The following is a 20,323-nucleotide window of genomic DNA, read 5'->3' as shown; positions in this document are numbered from 1 at the left end:
ATTTCAATGGCTCAGAAAGAACTGCATCCTTAGAAAGATGTCCGGGAGTGTTTGTTGAAGCCAGACTGCCCGGGCTTTCATACCACAGCAATGCATTGCTTGGATATAAACTGGGGAAAGAATGTGTTGAACTATGAAAAGGTGAAATTCAACCAGACTTGACCAAGAGAATTTGGCCAACAAAATGCTTTCTGCTGCATGCATTTCTGACTGTGTAGGATCTGAATATCACTGAAAGTGGCTCTCTTCCTCTTCCAGGAACTATTACCCACTTCCTGATTTCATTAAACTTTTTGGTGTTTATTTATAAAACAGGGATGGAAGAAGGCAAGTTAGAGAAGCACAGATAGGGAGAGGGTTGGGCACAGACATCTCCGGCTGCTATATGAAAGCGAACTATACATGATTCTGCAAAGGTGGGGGGCTGGCACCCCTCACATACAGTGGTATCGTCAAGATAAATGTGGTATGGTCAAGATATAATGTTCTATTCATGGATCTGCTTGGACCCAGCCTTGAGGATCTCTTCAACCTTTGTTCTCGATGGTTCACAATGAAAACAGTACTTTTGTTAGCAGATAAGATTATCAGTTGAATTGAATCCAGAATGCAGCAGCTAGACTGGTGGAGCAACTGCTGGAACCATATAACGCTGGTCCTAAAGTTCCTCCACACTGGGTGCCAAGCCTAGGGGGTGCCACAGAGCATCACAACTATGATGTTGTGAATTGAGCAGAACAGAAGGTGAGAGGTGGGGATGCCAAATTTTGGCCTCACACAGGGCTGAAATTTGAAAGACCAAAGTCTGCCCCTGACTGACACTGCTGCCAGGAGGCCAGATTTGTGACTTTGACAGTTCTCCCTTCTGTCTACTCCTGATAAAGAGAAATAAAAAGGCTTGGATCTCGTACATCAGGGTCACTTCCCTAGAGATGTACCAGGAGTCTTGGCCAGGAGTGACTAATTAGCAGAAATGTTCTTTCATGCAAAGGAACCCAATTATATGTGGTCTATACTATACTGTACTATACTATACTATACTATACTATACTATACTATACTATACTATACTATACTATACTATACTATACTATACAGTGGTACCTCAGGTTATAGATGCTTCAGGTTACAGACACTTCAGGTTACAGACTCCGCTAACCCAGAAATAGTACCTCAGGTTAAGAATTTTGCTTCAGGATGAGAACAGTAATCGTGCAGCGGTGATGCAGCAGCAGCGGGTGGTCCCATTAGCTAAAGTGGTACCTCAGGTTAAGAACAGTTTCAGGTTAAGAATGGACCTCCAGAATGAATTAAGTTCTTAACCCGAGGTACCACTATACTATACTATACTATACTATACTATACTATACTATACTATACTATTATATTACAGTCATACCTTGGGTTGAAGTTGCTTCAGGTTGAGTGCTTTCAGGTTGTGCTCCACAGCGACCCGGAAGTAACGGAACGCGTTACTTCCAGGTTTCGCCGCTTGCGCATGCGCAGATGGTCAAAATGACGTCACACGCATGCGCAGAAGCGGTGAATCATGGCTCGCGCACACACAGGTGCAGGTTGCATTTGCTTCTGAATGCGAACGGGGCTCTGGAATGGATCCCGTTCGTATCCAGAGGTACCACTGTATTTATGTTGCATTGTATATTCTTAATAAACCAGTTAAATACATTTAATCTTGTTTTAGTTGAATGCCATCTGATTCACATTGTAGACCTGGCTAAAATCTTCAAATCTGATGTTAAGGAGGAAACCTCGAGATCCGGTGTTCAGAATTTTATATCCCAACACAAATATTCATACAAGTCCATTTAAAATTCGCCAAATCTCACAACATTGCCCCTCTTGTTCCCTGCCAACATTTTTGTCCCCCCTCCTTTTAACAGCTGTCTGGCAAATAGAAATTCAATCCCATACCTGGAAAAGCTTCACCTGCTCAATTTCTGCCCTTTGGAAGCACAGTAACTGATACAAGAAAGTCTGCAACTCCATCTGAAGCCAGTGGCGTAGCATGGGGGTGCAGGGGGGGCTGGCCGCACCGGGCACAACATCTGGGGGGGTGCTCGCACTCGCAGCTCTCTGCCCCTACTAAAATCCACGGGTTAGGGGGCGCAAATTACTTGCCTTGCCCCGGGTGCTGACAACCCACGCTACGCCACTGTCTGAAGCAGAATATTAACCATATTTGACTGGATGTTAGTACTCAGGGTTTTGTTTCTCAGTCCACCTTCCACTCATGTATTGTGTAACAAATTGCTTGCACATAACATTTTCAATATCTAAGAGCTGCTTGGCATTTCTTCTTCCTGTATAACTAACAGTATGTGTTATGCTGCATGTGTCAATGCAGAAGTGAGTCCCATTGAATTCAATGGTAAGTGAGTATAGGATTGCAGTCTGGTAGGAATTCAAGCACTTCACTGTAAATTTGGCTGTAAAGCATTCAAGAATCCAATTCTTGGCAGCAGTGCACCAATTCGGTTTCCCTTTTGTCTAAGTACACCAGATATTCAACATTGGATATAGCTATCTAGGGATCAGCAAACTTTTTCAGCAGAGGGCCGGTCCAGTGTCCCTCAGACCTTGTGGGGGCCGGACTATATTTTGAAAAAAATAATAATGAATGAATTCCTATGCCCCACAAATAACCCAGAGATGCATTTTAAATACTCATGTAAAAACACGCTGATTCCCAGGCCAAGGGCCTGGGCAGGCCGGGTCGTCCTCTTATATACCTGCTAGGATTGACAAGGCATCTGACCCTCACCTGAATCTCATAGCTCTTCTGACGAGTGCTTTGTTCTGCCCACCAGATACCAGGCACTCTAATACTCAAATTCTCAAAACTTCCTTATTTGTTAATTTGAGCAAGTAAACTACGGCTCTCACTTCATTACATTTGCAACTGTAGCTGCCTCTGATGAGCTATCATTTAACTCTTGGGGGGAATAATTAGCATCACACGTCATGTGCATGGAAGTTGCTGAACCAATTAATTAACTAGAAAGATTACTGTTAATAGCACAGTTTTTCTGTAACTTGAGATTGCAGGATAGTTTTGATGAACTGCAAAAACATTTTTAGTTTGCTTTCTGTTGCCCCCCCCCCCATCAAAGGATGCATAAAATGGTTAACTTTACTAGCTTATCAGATTAGATAGCTATTCATTCCAAGCCCTTGAGATGAGCCAGGATGGTAATCTAAATCAAATAATCAACTTATGCTAAATTAACCTTAAGGACTGAATGCATCTTAAAATATGGAGCAGTTATAAGAGCGGTGCAAGGGGTTTCTACTGGAATAAATGAATGTGATATTGTGGGACTGCTTCTGTCTCAAGGTGCGAGCAGCTATCAGAGCTTCATCTGTGTCTCTTTCTTGCCTTATTAGACAAAGACCAGATCTTTTGCTCTGTGCACCATGGAGCTGTGCCAATGTACATTTACTGCAGAACTGGCTATCTATCAGTGAATGCATGTGCTCCAATAGGACTCCCAAAACTAGACAGCGAAGTGCTGTGTTCTGTACAGGATATTCCAGCTATCAAACCATATACTCTATAGCTGTATCAGAGTTTTCCTGTTTTCTCTCACCCTTTCTCTCCTTGGAGGCAATATTATGATTTCCATGCTTATGAGACTACAAGAAAATGGACCAATCTGGAACAAGAGAGGCATTCCATGCTTTGGGTTGCTAACCTGGGACAAAACTGCCTTCTTATTCCTATAAGGACAGGCCTACAGTCTTGCAGTTGACAGTGGATAGTTGATAGACTAAGGACTGGAGTACCCAGGATTCGAAAGGAAACAGCCTCCATTGTGATCTCCATAGGAATGTGCTTGCATTTATAATCTTTGCATTGCCAACCATGTGCTATGACCGAATTGCTGCTGAATTGGGAAATATTCAGATTTTGGCAAAGAATTCTAGAGCTCTGGGATTTGTTATATTTCAAAGAATGTTGTTTCATGGTTGGTTCACAAAACTGTGGTTCATACAACTGGCCCAATTTTATTTTTTTAAGTCCAAACTGAACTGTGGCTTGTTAGAACCATTTCATTATGATTACCAATATGAGTCTGGCATGCCAGCATGAATCTTTCAGTTATGCTGGTTCAGTGTGCCACAAAAGCAGGGTGAAGCAATCACTTTGGGTGACAAACATTCCAAAGGAGTGCTGTTTTCCTCCAGCTGTGGCATCCTACCTCCAGCTGTGAGCCAGGAAGTGGGCATTCTACTCCAGTTAACTTGTCCTTAGCATATGAGTTAAGCCTACACATTCCATGGGGAAAGTTTCCAGCCATTTGCAATGGACATCAATTCCTCTCTCCATACTTTGGGGATATCAGAAAAAAAGTGTGTGTTTGTTAGTGGATGCAAAGAACTCACACAAATTACTTTTATTCGTGTGGCTGTAAGTTGGGCAGATTTCTGAAGCTTGAGTCCACTCCCTACCAACCACTAGACTGTACAATAGGGCCAAAGGTCTACCCCTAAGGAATGTTGAAGGGGTTCAATTCCTGTGAATTTTAATATGAACAGGCGTGATTATTTGCATCTGCATGACCAATGTGCGAATCAGGACATTTCACACTTCTTTGAATTTTGCAATATGGTACTTTGCTCAAAAAAACATACCAATGCACTTTAGAACAGTGTTCCCCAACCTTGGGCCTCCAGCTGTTTTTGGACTACAACTCCCGTCATCCCTCGCTAGCAAGACCAGTGGTCAAGGATGATGGGAATTGTAGTCCAAAAACAGCTGGAGGCCCAAGGTTGGGGAACACTGCTTTAGAAAATGTATATTTTGGGATAAAAATACATTAAGAAATGTGTACATTGAGACACGTGGGTTACGTTCATAGCTAACACTCTCCCCTACTCCTGATCTGTACAAAACTCTCTTGCAAAGAAGCATTATTGCTGCCTTGGGCAGGTAGGCCTAACACCAGCACCACCCCCACCACCCCCTTCATAAAATATGGAATTATGTCCTGATCAGGATGTTACAAAAATAATAAAAGTGCCAGAGGATATGTATCCTGAGCCTATTAAAAAAAGTTTATTTGAAAATATTTTACATTTTATTAAAGTGCCCTAGACAGGATATAAGCACTATAAACTTCCCACTGAAAGTGAACATTGCTGGCATTCTGCTAGATTAAATTCTGACTCTTCTAAAGCCTGACTAATTCCTGCACCATTTAGTTTGCTGAGGAAATGGTATGTTGGGCGTTTTGCTCACTGAGCCAAGAGAAAGCTGTGCATTTTCAAAACAGTTTGGGGGTATTTTTGGGAGGATGAGAGGGGTAGGTATGTGTAACCCCATGAAGCCCCACACCTACACATCCATTACATGAGAACATTTTGTTGTGCTTTGGTGGCACAATCTTTTCCTCGCTGTAAATTATAACAGTCTCCATTGAAACTGCATCAAAAACAATTTTGAACACATCAAAAAAGAAAAAAGAAAAACCACCTTATATCTAGATTGTGAGGATGACATATGATAAACATAAAATAGCTGTTATGGAGGGTCCATTAAATTATGTCTGGTGTGTGTGTGTGTGTGTGTGTGTGTGTAATTTCTACCCCACTCTTCAGCCAAAAAGGCTCCCAGAGCCTATGTAGAATCAAAACAAGCAGTCCTTACCCACAGGCTTACAATAAAAAAAGACACACAAGGGAAAAGGGACAGGGAGGGAAGAGGAAAAACAAAATCCAAACTCAGGCACCAATTTCTAAACAGTTGTTCCTATAATGGCCAGCTGCTGCAGTTCAGGGACAGGAGGTGCCTGAAGGAGCTGGGCCTCCAGCAAAGCTGATAAAATGAGCCTTCTGCTTCCGATCTCTGCCATTGAGGCAACCTGATGGAATGGCTGTCTGCAGGTGACAGTTGAGGGGAGAGGAAGCCTCATGGAACTGGCCTGTCACAGCAGACAATGTGGTGCCTACTTGATTGAAAAAGCTATCCAGGATGTCAAGCCTACTTCAATTCACACATAGACTTTCAGGACTGAAGTATAGCCATCCCAAAAGAAAAGCTGAAGAATATGTTTAGAAAAGTCCACAAAGTTGCCTTCTTTTTCTCAGAGGAAGAGTAAGCAAAGTAACAATTTCAGAAATTTTCTCAGAAAAGTGTTCTCTAATTTTTTTCTTTCAAATCAGTTCTAACACTCAGTAATATATTTGTATTCATATATTTGATTTCTCTCTCTCTCTCTCTCTCTCTCTCTCTCTCTGTGTGTGTGTGTTATGAATTTTGTCTGACCACAAAATGTATTCCTATTCATGTCTACTCAGTATTTAGTCCCACTGAATTCAATGAGCCCTGCTCCTAGTTACGTATGTTCAGCAGCAATAAAGAATCTGTGACCCTTCAGCTATTGTTAGATTCCAAGTCTTATCAGCCCAGGCAAACATGGCCAGTGGTCAGTGATGATGGGAGTTGAAACCCAATGGAATCTGGAGGACCTCAGGTTCCTCATATCTGATATAAGATTGCATCCATAGTTCAGATTATTTTCCCATCCCCCTAACCTCTTTTGAAAAACAGAGTTCAACTCTGGAACATATGAAGTAATGCAGATGTTTACAATATTTTTGGCCCTGTGGGCACCACAAACAGACCCCAGAACCAAGCACCAATTCCATTGGCTACCAGAGGAAGTTTCTTTCAATATCATTTTCAGTGGGGGAAAGGGCATGGGAAGGAATCCTGAGGAAAATCAGGGAAGATTACTGAGGGTGCATGTTGGAGACCCCTGAAGTAATAAGACATTGTACATTGTATACTTCCACTAAGAAATCACAGTTCCTCTCCTCTCAGCCATGTGGACATGGTTTCTGATATCATGGGAGCTAGAGCAGGGATGGAGAACCTGTTGCTCTCCAGACATGTTGGACTCCAACTCCCATCAGTCCCAGCCAGCATGGCCAGTGGCCAGGGATAATGGAAGTTGTAGTGCAATGATGTTCAAAGGGTTACAGGTTCCCCATCTTTGAGCTGGAGCCTTGGAACTTCTCTATATAGTTCTTTTCTTGTGAGCAAATGGCTTCCATTATATGTCATGGCAAATAAATAAATATGAAATATTATTCTGTTCCTCACAGGCAGACAGTTGCTGCTTGTTTTCCTCTAAAATAAACTGTGGGTGAAACATCCATCGACTTTCAGCGAAGGGGTGGGGAAAAGGTTTGATATGACAGGTGAAAGCCCTCGACTTGGTTCTGCCTATCCTTATTTCCTGATAGCCCAGAAAACACATTCTCATATCCAGAGTGCTGCAATGATGTGGCATTTGTGTTGGCAGCTGACATTTCATTCCTCGTATTCCTCACATTTTCAGAATTTCAGAAATTAGGTGCGCAGTACTAGCCAATCTGGGAGATCCAGTTCCCAAGTAAAACAGATGGTGTTGCATCAGCCAGGTGCAGATGGGAGAGGAGTTCCCAGAAATGAAAAGAAAAGAAAAATATGTGTAGGCTTGTACACCAGAAACTAAAGCCCACAATGATAAGGGTGGTTTGAAAGCTGCCCCCTTTCGCCATTTTCCAGGAATCTGAGTAGATAGATCCCCAGCTGCATTCTGCACCATAGAACACAGCAACCATGTAGATCAGTGGTCTACTTCCCAGATTCATGTCAAATGCCTTAAGATAATGTGTGGAGAGAGAAAATTTGATTAATAATAATAATAATTTTATTATTTATACCCCGCCCATCTGGCTTGGTTTCCCCAGCCACTCTGGGCGGCTCCCAACAGAGGACTAAAAACAGAATAAAACGTCAAACATTTACAACCTCCCTAAACAGGGCTGCCTTCAGATGTCTTCTAAAAGTCAGATAGTTATTTATTTCCTTGATATCTGACGGGAGGGCGTTCCACAGGGCAGGCGCCACCACTGAGAAAGCCTTCTGCCTGGTTCCCTGTAATCTCACTTCTCAGTGCTGGATCTCAGTGTCCTGGCTGAACGATGGGGTTGGAGACGCTCCTTCTGGTATGCTGGGCTGAGGCTGTTTTAGGGCTTTAAAGGTCAGCACCAACAGTTTGAATTGTGCACTTTGAATTGTTATGCCTTACTTTGCAAAACCGCATTGGGAGCTGCCTTATACCATGTTAGACTATTGGTCCATCTAGCTCAGTATTGTCCACCCTTATTGCCAATGACTCCCCAGAGACAGTGGTCTTTTTCACTACCTGCTATCCAATTCATTCTTCTCCTTTTAATGGCGATGTCAGGGATTGCATCTGGGGCATTCTGGGTGCAAAGCATGTGTTTTGAGCTACTGAGCTACCTGACTTTGCCATTTGGAGTTAAGTGAAAATACAAATAGATTGCTGTTAGTCTGTTCTATGCCACATTAGATCACATAGGATCTGGAACTGTTGCATATATAGAGAGAGATGGTGAGGCAGCAGTGCATTTGAGATGTAAGGAAAGCCCGTCTGATGTAACAGACAGGGAACTCGACTAGAACCTGGGAGATCTGGAATCAAATCCCCAGTCAGCCATGAAGCTCAGTGGGTGACCTTGGGCCACTCCCTGTCCTTGCAAGCCTAACCAAACTCACAGGGATGTTTTGAGGATAGACTGGGAAGGGGGAGAACTGTCTGTGGCACTATGGACCCAGCTATACAGCTGCAAATAAAACATTTTAAGTGTGTTTTAAGTGCAATATACAATGTGACATTAGATGGCAATGGTGAAAATTCAATGTATTTTTTTAAAAAATGCTTTAAAAAACATTTTGAGAACGGTTTTTATATGTGTGTAGATTCCACCCTTGGCCTCTTTGGGGGTAAAGTGGGATATAAATGTAGAGAGAAAGAAAACAAAGTAAAGGCACTGTTATTTGGGTTTGTTATACCAGAAGGACAAAATGATGAAAACAGAATGTGATGCATGCAGAGACATTGAGAGTCCTTTTTGAAAAAAAGTCAAAAGAGAAAAGCAGCAATAGCACTACTGGAAAAGGCGGAGCCCCTTTTGGGTTGGGCAATATTGCCAGAGGTCAGCTCAACAGCTGCAGATTCCCCAGAAACAAGATGACACCGTGTGCTTCCGAGCTATGCAGCGGTTCAGTGGGTCAATCCATTTCCTGGGTCACTCAAGGACAACATCCTGCTGAGAGTTCAGACTCTAAACAATTCAGGGACATGCAGCCAGCTTCTTCTAGCACTTATGAAGCTACTGCAATATGCCTGTGCCTTTGGGAGAGGAGAGACCCTTTGGGTTGGAGTGGTCTTTTGTCCTGGATAGTCCCAAGCCTTACTACTGTTCTCATATGCTCAAGCCAATCCCACGCATTGCCTGTATCCATCCCATTTACTAGTGACAGGAGGAACAATGTGGCACTGTGAGACAAGTGGTTTAAAGCAAAAGAAGAAGAAGGAAACCCTGCTCTGTGTCTGGGGTGACCGCATTACTCATGGACGTCTGAACCACAAGTGAGGCCTACAGATTTCCCCATATACGTGGCAATAAAACCATGCTGTTGTATGCCACACTCTATCTGTTTATGCCACATCTTTGTTCTATTTTGTCATGGGGCTTCTGTGGGCTTTTCAGCTTCTCTCCTCTTTTGATGTAGAAAGAACATGGCAAGGCTGATGTCACCAAAGACATCAGCAGTTTTATAGCAACCGCAAGTGCATCACTGCATTCAAGCTGTCGTTTCTCTTTGGCTGTTCCAGTTATTTGCTTATACCTAGAAAGTGCTTAGTCTGAGACTGGGGCCGCTAACCTGTGGCCCTCCAGATGTTGATGGGCTCCAACTCCCATCAGCCCTAGCTGTCACAAGGTCAGAGATGATGGGAGTGGTAGTCTAGCAACATCTGGAGGGCCACATGTTCCCCATCCCTACTTTAGGCCAGTAAGGTTCATTAGATAAAGGGTTTGACTTAGACTGTGGAAACTTGAATTCAAATCCTAGGCAAGCATGAAGCTCACTGGATTGTCCTGGACAAGTCACTATCTACATCAATAGGTTTTGAGCAGATAAAATAAGGAGAATATTTATGGCTTTGTACCTTTTATTCCTCCTTACCCTCAGTTCCCCCTGCTTAACTTTTTTTTTTTGGGAGCCTACCTTGATTAATTTTAAATATTAAGCAAAGAACTGCTTGCTGTTCTCCTTGTACTGTACACATTGCATGGACTGATAATGTGTGTGTAGGGGATAGAATAACTCAATTGCATTTCTTGAGTTTCTAAGTCATTGCATAAGCTTTCCTGCATGATTACTATTTATGGTATACTACATTTTCAGTGGTTGTGACAATGGCTGGCATGCCAAAATTGGGATGTCAAGTGAGAAGAAATTTTGAGTATGAACCTATCCCCTCCCCCCGTAACATTGTGTGGCCTTCGGTCTCCTTCTATAAGGGATTTTCTGAAGGTTGAACTTGTTCAGCTCTCCAGTAATTACTAGGACAATGACATTTTGGAATTCTCCTTCTCCCTAGTAGCCTTTATCCCCAAGCTGTCTAGCTCTTTTCTGCTTATTTGTTTCATCTGCTTCAGTCCAATGCGCACTCTCTCTTTTGACAAAGACAACCAAAGATAAATCTGGTTTGTGGCCAAACTTAGATGATTACAGCAAGGTCTTGTTTACAGAAGATGGGGCTTGGCTGTAGCCTTTGGACTTTTGTTTAAACTTCTCTTTTTAACCACTTGCTTTTGTGTTTAGCTTTGCTGCTCTTGTAAAATAACTAAGTGGTAAAAAAAATCACTGATTGCTGCACATAGTGTAGCACAGAAATGACATGTTAATGTATACCTTAAATTAAATATAAGAGCCCAGTCCTATGAGCTGGGGTGCTCATCAAGGAGAGGTTTTTGCATCAAGTAACCCAACGCCAACACAAGGGAACACCGCATATAGACTTTAAGGCTAATCACGAGCTGGTAGCATTTCTGCACCGGGGCTCAAAGACCCTTCTGTTTGTGAAGGAGGCTGCAACAGCAGTGGTCTCTTTGGCAACATCCTTTATTGGTTGTGTTGCCAGCAACTGTGGCACAAGTTGTTGGTAAGTGGGCACATAGGAGATCTCTGCAATAAACAATATGCTATTTGAGCAGTTGTGGCATAGAGCCATCTGTTGTTGCCCCCCAGCAGTTACAGCTGATCCAGAGTTACTAAGCTGCCCTGAACTAACCAACATTTCTAAAAGAAATGGAGACAGCCAGGAGAATATATCTAGTCAGCACACACAAAGGGATGTCTGTTTCACGCATTATGCCAGAGGGAGCTGCAGCTAATCACAGCTCTCTAATGAGCAAGACAGAGATGTTGGCTAACAGGTGTTTATTATCTTCACACCTGATGTGCACTTAAAATGTTTTAGCGTGCCCCTTAGAAATGTAATGTATGAAGTGGCCCAGTCATTGCCAAATGCTGAGAAATGATGCGTCGTTACTAAATAATATTTGACTTCTGAATTACTACATTTCTTAAAACACATGGCTAAACAAAGCTGTGTTGTGCTTATTTTAAAATTAAAATAAAAAGAGAGTTGGGGAGAGTGTTATGACAACTGTGTCTGCCATGGTTAATAACTGGAAGGTGGAGAGTTTCAGGTAAGTGTGGCAAAGCTGGCTAGAAATAGCTTAGGCTTGGACTAATTTCAGCTGCATCAATGGGATTGCAGGAGGAACTGTAGGATAGCATCATTAAGTACGGAACTTCTTCCTTTTCTATTGACCTTTTCTGTGTGATCAACTCATTTCTGGCCAGTGACAAAATAACCACGATGGAAGGAAGAAAGTTAAGAGGAAAGTGAAGAGGTGATGCAATATGGGGTGCAATGGATGGGAAACTGCCTCTAAAAGTATTACACCCCAAAACAGTCAAACAGTTCACACTAAAGGGACAGAATAAAGAAGCAGAAAATGCAGTTTAATGAACATGGCTATGGATCAGTATGCCATTGGCAGTAGTCAGGGGTTGTGGGATATTTCTAATACAGTGGTACCTCAGGTTACATACGCTTCAGGTTACATACGCTTCAGGTTACAGACTCCGCTAACCCAGAAATAGTGCTTCAGGTTAAGAACTTTGCTTCAGGATGAGAACAGAAATTGTGTTCTGGCGGCGCGGCGGCCCCATTAGTTAAAGTGGTGCTTCAGGTTAAGAACAGTTTCAGGTTAAGTACGGACCTCCAGAACGAATTAAATACCTAACCTGAGGTACCACTGTATAGGCTTTTAGCAGAACCTTGTTGGGTGGAGAAGCATTAGGAAGAGGATTCCCCCCCCCCTCCTGACTGGGCTGGGGGAGGGGGGAGGCTGGGGGTGTTTCAGAAGAAATACTTTTTTATTTTCCAAAGCTGCAGAAACCTGGGCAGTCTCTAATGAAGCTGAATGAAGCTGACAACTCTTTTGAGATTAAGTAAATTGTAGAATTAAGCATCTGGACCAAAAATTGGATAATATGGATTTTGCTTGTTAGGATCTTTGGGCTAAGCCCAAGATAAATGTCTTTCAATGTAATTAAAGAATGATTACACCACATTCATTAACATAGCTTCATTTACCAAATACTTTTTCTCTGGCCCTTCAAATTTTACAGCAAGCTTAGTTATCTCTGTAAATAGCATAGGGTACGATCTACCTAAAATTAAATAGTTCTAAGTCCCATTAATTTCAGCAGATGAGATGCATTTAGGTGTTCTGTTGAAATAAATGGTAAAACTGCTTACTTTGGGCCTGTCTGTGCACACACACACACATGTTATGAGGCCTCTCGTGTGATAATTCCAAGGTCCATTTACTCTTGCAAATTCCTGACATTTGTTAACTGATAAGAAGATAAATGCTGGCAGGTGCATTGGGATTAGTGCATCAAAATATATCTCTCAGCAGCATTAACAATGCTACTGCAGTTGTATCTAAGTGCTGGATTTACAGCTGGTCAGAAAATTACTCCACTGGTTTGAAGACATATATAGCTTTGCCACTGCAGATGCTGATGACTGATTGACAGTTCATACCAGCTGAGGATGTAACCCTCATTGTTAAAGAAAATGATTTGAAAAATGATAAAGTTACACACTAAACGCATTTGGGGCAGTATACAAGTTTGGTTGATGGCAGATATGCATAAAATGACTGGAAGCAGAAGTGGACATCACAACCCATGATGGTCAATAGTAGCTTGCTTGGCTGAATGCTACCACTGGTGGAAAAGCTTGTGTCCATGAGACTAAATATTCTACTTTGAATACCAAGCTATTGAGTGAATGTGAGAGCTGATATGATACAGTAGACAGTATGCTATGAAATCACAGTTCTCCAGTCTAGAAATGTTCTTTTATGACTCTTCTATAGCCTGGTGGTGATCTCCAGGTCTTTTGGATTTCAACTCCCATCAGCCCCAGGCAGGATGGACTGGCATTGTAGTCCAACACCACCTGTAAGGCACCAACTTGAAGAAAACATTAACAGCCATATCACCAGGTTTTAGGAGTGACCACATCTCATCAAAAGGGGCTATGCTGGAAACAGAACAGTTCACCATCATGGGTTACTTGGCTGGGAGATGGCAATCACAGCTGAATCCCTTACCTGTGTGTTGTACATGAGTGGAAAGATTATAAATGATCTTGCTTGGCACAGAGCAGTGTCCTTCTGAGGGGAGCCATAGCAGAGTGGCAGAGCAAGTGCCTTTTATGCTGTGGATTCAACCCTTGGCAGTTAAGGCAGCAGTGCTGGCTGGAGAGTTGTTGCTAGTCTGCCCTGGTCTATCTGTGCAGCAGAATGAGATTCTTGACTCTATGATGGTTAGAGTGGGCTGCGTGCTATTTTGACTATTTCCCAAATGGTCTGACTCAGCACAAGGCAGCCTCATATATCCTGGTAGAATTAAAGGGGCTCTCTCTTTAGTGAGAGTTTGTTACTTCAGCAACCTTGCAACCATTTCTTAACCAACAAAAATACTGGTAGCTTTTCCATCACTGAATGTTGGTGCCTCTGCAGATCTCAGATCAGAACCTCATCAGGAAATGATGTTATGTTGTGTCCTTGGCCACTGACTGTGTTCCCAGCAGGGGTGCCAACTTGAATAAAATATTGGGGGGGGGGAGGTAAGCCCTGTCCTGCATAATCACATGGCACCATTTGAATGGCAATGCCCATCAACTTTGAGGAGGCCCAGCCCCCTCAAATATTTTGTTAGATGGGCTGAGGGGACCTCAGCCCCTAGGAGTTGGTTCCTATGGTCCCCAGCTAATCACTCCCCATAGGTACCATCCCTATAGCCTATACTTGATTCCACCCCCAGCACTGTTCATCACAGCTGCCATCCCTCTACTGCCTCCAGTTTTTGCTTTTACATGCATTTATGTCCAAATGTGCATGTGGAATGGGAGGCCATGGCCTGTGGTAGCAGTGCTGATGATAGCAATGATGAGCCTCAACACTGGCAACAGAGTCAGAGCAGGGCAGCCCAAAGAGGGAGCAAAAAAACAGAGGGCACAAAATATATTCCCCCACACATATGTATCAGACCCCAAATGGAACCCAAATAGCAGCCGGATCTGTACTGGGCTGGGCTCCCTAAACGGATGTGTGAACTCATCATAAAATTCTGGGAAGCAGGTTCATTTAAGAAGAATCAATACTTAGAGCATCAACACCAGCTGCTAATGGTTCCTGGGCCCCTCAATAATATACATTTCCTCTTAGGCAAAATGTTGCTTTTGCACTGAAGACTGTGAGTCCAATCCAGAAACCATTAAAATCAATGAGAGTTTTGCCATTAACTTCAAGGGGATGTTTTTATTTAAAAAGGGGACATGGTTATATTTGGGTTATTCTGTGTTTCCATATTTTTTTTATTACTGCTTCCAAAGGTTCAGAAGAAGTAAATGAGAGCGAAGAAAGAAACCTTTGTACCCAGCTGCTAAGACAACTCAGGATATTCCCCCCCCCTTTCCCCCCTTTTAAAAAAAAAAAAAAATTAAAGGAGGAGAGACTGAGTGCAGAAGTTCACAGCTAACATATTCCAGCTCCACTTTTCCTCTACCAGACATTCCCAAACACACAAGGACTCCCTTTTCAAAGTCAGTCATCTGGCCCATAAATTTGCAACGTATGTTAATTTAAGAAAACAAATGACCAGCTCCCATCTTTCCTCCATGATATTTTGAAATGGGAAAGAATTAAGCAAGGCAATTAAAAAGAGGGAGGGGGGAATAATAATAACAATCCACCCCTCTCCTTTCTTTTGGCAGGGAAGGGGTGGGACCAATTCCAGACCAGCCCTAAAGCTTCAGCATTCTGGTATGTTAAGTCTCCATCGAAGTCAATTTTGTACCATTACAAAATTTGAAATCATCCCTTAGCAAACAATTCACAGCAGGAGTGGGGACTGGAAATTAAACACATCCTGGAGTTTCTTCATTTTTCACTTGTCCTTGCTAACCATTGCAACCTCTGTATATAGACAGGAAAATTATTGAAGGAAGGAGGTACAAACGTGGTTGTTTTTTTAAGGTTAAATTGAGATTTATTACTCATCTTTGAACTATGTAGGCTCAGCAAACGCAACAGAAGGCTATTAATACCCTTGCATTAATGGTTATGTTAAGGGAGGGGTGGTGAACCTGTGGCCCTATAAATGTTGTTGGACTGCAGCTCCCATCATCCCTGACCATTGACCATGTTGGCTGTGGTTGATGGGAGCTGGAGTCCATCAACATCTGGAGGACCACAAGCCACTGCATTAAGGGCATGTCAGAAGGTAAAGGTTTTTCTCACCCTGTGGGAATATTGATGACATCTAATCACCCTAGAACAATTTCTTTCCTTGAAAAGCAGTAACTTCATCAAGGGAAGAGTTAGGGTTAGGGTTAGGCTCTCCTTCAACCTCAGAAGAAAATATATTATTGGCTGCAGCATTAGTTTTCTGCTATAACGGTATCAGAGGGGTGAATGGGAAAATTTGTCCCACTAGTTAGATTTTTGGAAGAAAAATAATGGCATATCTCCCATTGATGCTCCCATTCTAAAGACACCTCTGAAGCTAATCCCAGTGGTTTTGATGGAGCTGGGTTTCTAGCAATCCTTTTTAGGACTGCAGCCATTTTTAAAAAAATAAATAAATTTCCAATTCATTTATTATTTGTATGTCAGAACAAAGTAACCTCAGTGGTCCAGCAGTAAGGGCATCATGGGTGAGCTACTGGGGGACACTTGCCCTTCCAACCCCACACTCACCTTCTGGCACCACCTGAAATTTTGAGCCCAGCAGCCAGATTCATATTGAGCTAATAGAACTGGAGCATTTGGCTCTTAGCCTGGTGTTTTAAAGTTGTGCTTTGCAAGCTGTGTTCTGGGGAACCCTGGGATTCCATTGAGCTTACCAAGGGTTTCCCAGTGAGTATATCTAGTATGGCAGATAACAGATCCTCCAAGAGAATTTGCCCATCAAAAACACTTGAGGAAGTTATGGAGTAGGGCTGGCAAGGGATGTGGCCTGGGGAGAAGGGGGTGGATGAGGAGGGGGTGTGGCCTGGAGGATCACATTTGTCCCATGGGCTTGATGTTCCCCACCTCTGAGTTCAGAAAAGGCCACCATCTTTAGAACTGAGTCACTCCCTTTAGACAAGGCTATTTCAGGAGATGGCAGCATTTATAATTTTCCCTCCCTTAACAAACTAATTAAGCACAAGCCCCCGCCTTTCCGATAAGGAAACCAAGAGACAAAACGTTTGTAATATTACATCAGCGAGCAGATGGCATGCAGTGACTGTGCTGGAAAGGAAGAAAAAAAAAGCTGGCCAGTTTGAATGGAAAATGTCCCAACAAAAAGGAATGCACTCGTTTTATTACAGGCCAGTGTTTATAGCATTCCTTTCTATGATCTTACTTTTCACATTATTAAAAATAGAAAAGAGTAGGTCTAAGGAAATGTGCACGTTACATGTGACATTTCCAATGCCTAACAGAAATGGCTCTGATCACCAGGAGGGACCATTGCCTTGCTGAACTTGTTTTTGTAGCATGTTGATTCTGCTGGTTGCTTTACGCCTACGGAATATGTTTAGAAAGACCTCCCTCACAACACCTCAAGTAGGGCTGCTCTGTTGCTTCTCTCTAACAATTTGCCTGCATGGCTGTTTGCAGTAGGCTGGTCACCTCAGTTGCCCCACTCATCATGATAATGATGCTGGGGGTGTGAGAGACCTGTACTGGCATCAGGGGGGGGGGTGCACAGATGGGAGAGTGCAACTTTCCCTTGCTTTCATGGGGCAGAGCTGCAGCTCAGAGGTGGAGCATGCACTTTCCCAGCAAAACATCCCAGTTCAGCTCTGGCATCTCCAGATAGGGGCCTGGGATCGTCCCCTGCCTAAAACTCCAGAAGGCTGCTGCCAGGCATTGTAGTAGACTATTAAACTTCAAACTCAGGACCCCAGGTTTCATTGGAGTACAGTGCTCATCACCCCCAGACACCTTAGTCGATGCTTGAGGATGGTGGGTCTTGTAGTCCAACCATTTCTGGGAATCCAAGTTTGAAGAGCAGTGGTGTAAAGGATACAGAGACAGATGGGGAGTCAGTGATCTGACTTGATACAAGGCATGCTCCTATAACAGTTTTGGGTGGTGGAATCCCTACCCATGCTGATTTATATATTGAAAAGAGCTCTACCTCTACATGCCTCCTTGCTGCATGTGGAACAGCTGTCTCTACTAGGATAGTTGTTGTGCTCTTCATGTGCAGGTTAAAGCTTGTCCTCCATAACGCCACTAAGGGAGAGAGAAAGAGAGCGAGATATCAGGGTTGGGGAACCATTTCCAGCCCAGGGCCACATTCCCTTATGGACAGCCTTCTGGGGCCACATGCCAGTGATGGAGAAGGTCAGAGGCAAAGACAGGCAGAGCACTGACTGTGACTTTTACCTCTGTACAGGAAGGCAGTTTCTATGCAGGCTCACACAGTCCTCTCCATCCTCCATCCAAACAAGTGCCCATTCCAGCCAGGCAAAAAACACAAGGAGGCTGAAAAACAGGGCCAGTGGGAAACATTACCTGGGGATAGGGTGTGGCCATGGAAGACTCCTAAGGGCCAGACAGAGAGGTCTGTAGGGTGGCATATGGCCCCCAGGCCCGAGATACCCCATCCTGTGGGACTGGTTTACAGTAACCACAGTGTCTTTGGTGACATGTGCCCAACACTATTGACTTTCTGTTTGTTGCAGAAGGACCACAGCCATTTTGAATGAGTGAAGTCTGCTTGTCTTTATAAGTATTTATGTGTGTTTATTATATACAGTGGTACCTCAGGTTAAGTACTTAATTCGTTCTTAACCTGAAGCTGTTCTTAACCTGAAGCACCACTTTAGCTAATGGTGCCTCCTGCTGCTGCCGCGCCGCCGGAGCACGATTTCTGTTCTCATCCTGAAGCAAAGTTCGTAACCTGAGGTACTATTTCTGGGTTAGCGGAGTCTGTAACCTGAAGCGTATGTAACCTGAAGCGTATGTAACTCGAGGTACCACTGTATGTGTGTCTTCATTGCCCCAAGAGCTGCTACAGTAACCTCATGTAGCCTCTCTTCCCCAGAGCTGTCAGTGCTGAAGCCTTCTTAATTTGGCTGGGGAAAGATGCATTGGGAGAGCTGTTATCTTTTGGATAATACTGTACTTGGAAGAGCCTTAGAGCAATGGGAATAAACAGCAATGAATTTCAGCAAATTGCCTTAAGCTCTCCAACTCACTGTGGTTTGGTTCTGTGCCGGGCATACCATGGCTTGCCCTCAAATTAATCTACTGAAGATTTTAACGTGTGTGTTTTTTTTCATTTTCCCTCTCTGACTTTGCCTGCCCAGGCTCCACTTTATGACCGAGACCTTTCTGCAGAGGTATAACAATAAATAATGAAGAGATAGCAAAATCTGGCAGCAGTGACAGATTCAGGCTCCGCATTGCCCACATCTCTCCTGGGATTGTAAAGATAGGTGAATGTTGTGTCTTGCCTTTCAAAGCGCCTGACAGCCAGTATCTTGTCCAGGTATTTCCGGTTTCCTGCCAAGAAATTGTCCTTTTGCAATAACAGAAAGAAATAATGGTGATGATGGTGGGGAATTAGATTTAGATGAAAGAAGGCCGTCAAGATTCCCCCACCCACCCAAAAAACTTTATTACTTCTTTTTTAAAAGAAAAAGGGAAAGTTGCTCTTGAAAAGAATAGTATTGGGGTTGTGCTGCTATCCAGTGAAGGAAAATTTAGAAAAAATCAATGATCTAATGAGTGAAGGGGTGTCATGATACTGATTGCAGAAACTTTTACAGAAATTGGAAGTTGGGTGAATATTTAAATAGGGGGAAATTACCACTGGTTGGTAAACAAACTCTTGGATCCATTTGGTTAGGAACCTATGAAGCTGCCTTGTACCAGATCAAGCTATTTCTCCATCCAGCCCAATATTGTCTCCTCAAATGGTCAATGGCTCTTCAGGGCAGAGTCTTTGTTTCTAACCACCTGATCCTTTGTATTGAAGATGCCAGGGGCTAAACTCCTATTGCCTCCTAATCTGCATTTCATATATTCAGACACACTCTGTAGCAATGAGATGGTCTTAAGACACTTGCTCTTTAATGTTTTCTTCACCCTCTGCCACGTGGCAAGGCTGGCTCTCCTTCTGCAAGAAACTTGAGCAACTTTCACCACTAAGGTCAAGCAAATTGAAGATATTTGCAAAGCAGCTGAAGGTGAAGGAGAGGACAGAGGGTGAAGAGAGAGCTGTGAGTGGAGGAGGACGTGTTTTCGCATCCTCTGGACCCCCTGGAAAACTCAAAAACCTGCTGCACCTGGAACTGCATGTAGAGAGTGCAGCTGAATGGGACACAGCTGTGGGCAGCCTGAGGAAGTACCATTCACCTTGTGCCTGCCTATAAAAGCAAGTTTAGTGTGAGAAGACTAGGGTGATGGCCACTGTTTCTCGGAACTCTTCTTGCAGTGATATTTTTGTGGGGGAGCTGAGTTTGTTTGTACTCAGGGTGAGAACTCAGAGGCTGAGAGGGAGGGCGAGTCAGAAGGAAAATGAATTGATCTTGATTGATTTATATTACTAACTTTGTCACATTTTTATATGTAACTGTATTCTTGCAATATTGTGTTTAAGTTATCTGTTGTTGCTTTAGTTTTTTGTATACAGCTTGGATATTTGTAATATAGAAAATAAATAATCAAAATAATTAATCATAGCAATAGACTTCATTTTCATTGCACAATAGCAGAAAACTGGACTTCCCTATTTCTGGATCTATACTTGCAGCTGTATGCTCCAGTCTTTTACAAAGGTAAG

Source organism: Podarcis pityusensis (assembly GCF_964106645.2).
Source record: "Podarcis pityusensis genome assembly, chromosome: 1".
NCBI lineage: Eukaryota > Metazoa > Chordata > Lepidosauria > Squamata > Lacertidae > Podarcis > Podarcis pityusensis.
Note: the sequence above shows the minus strand (reverse complement) of the source record.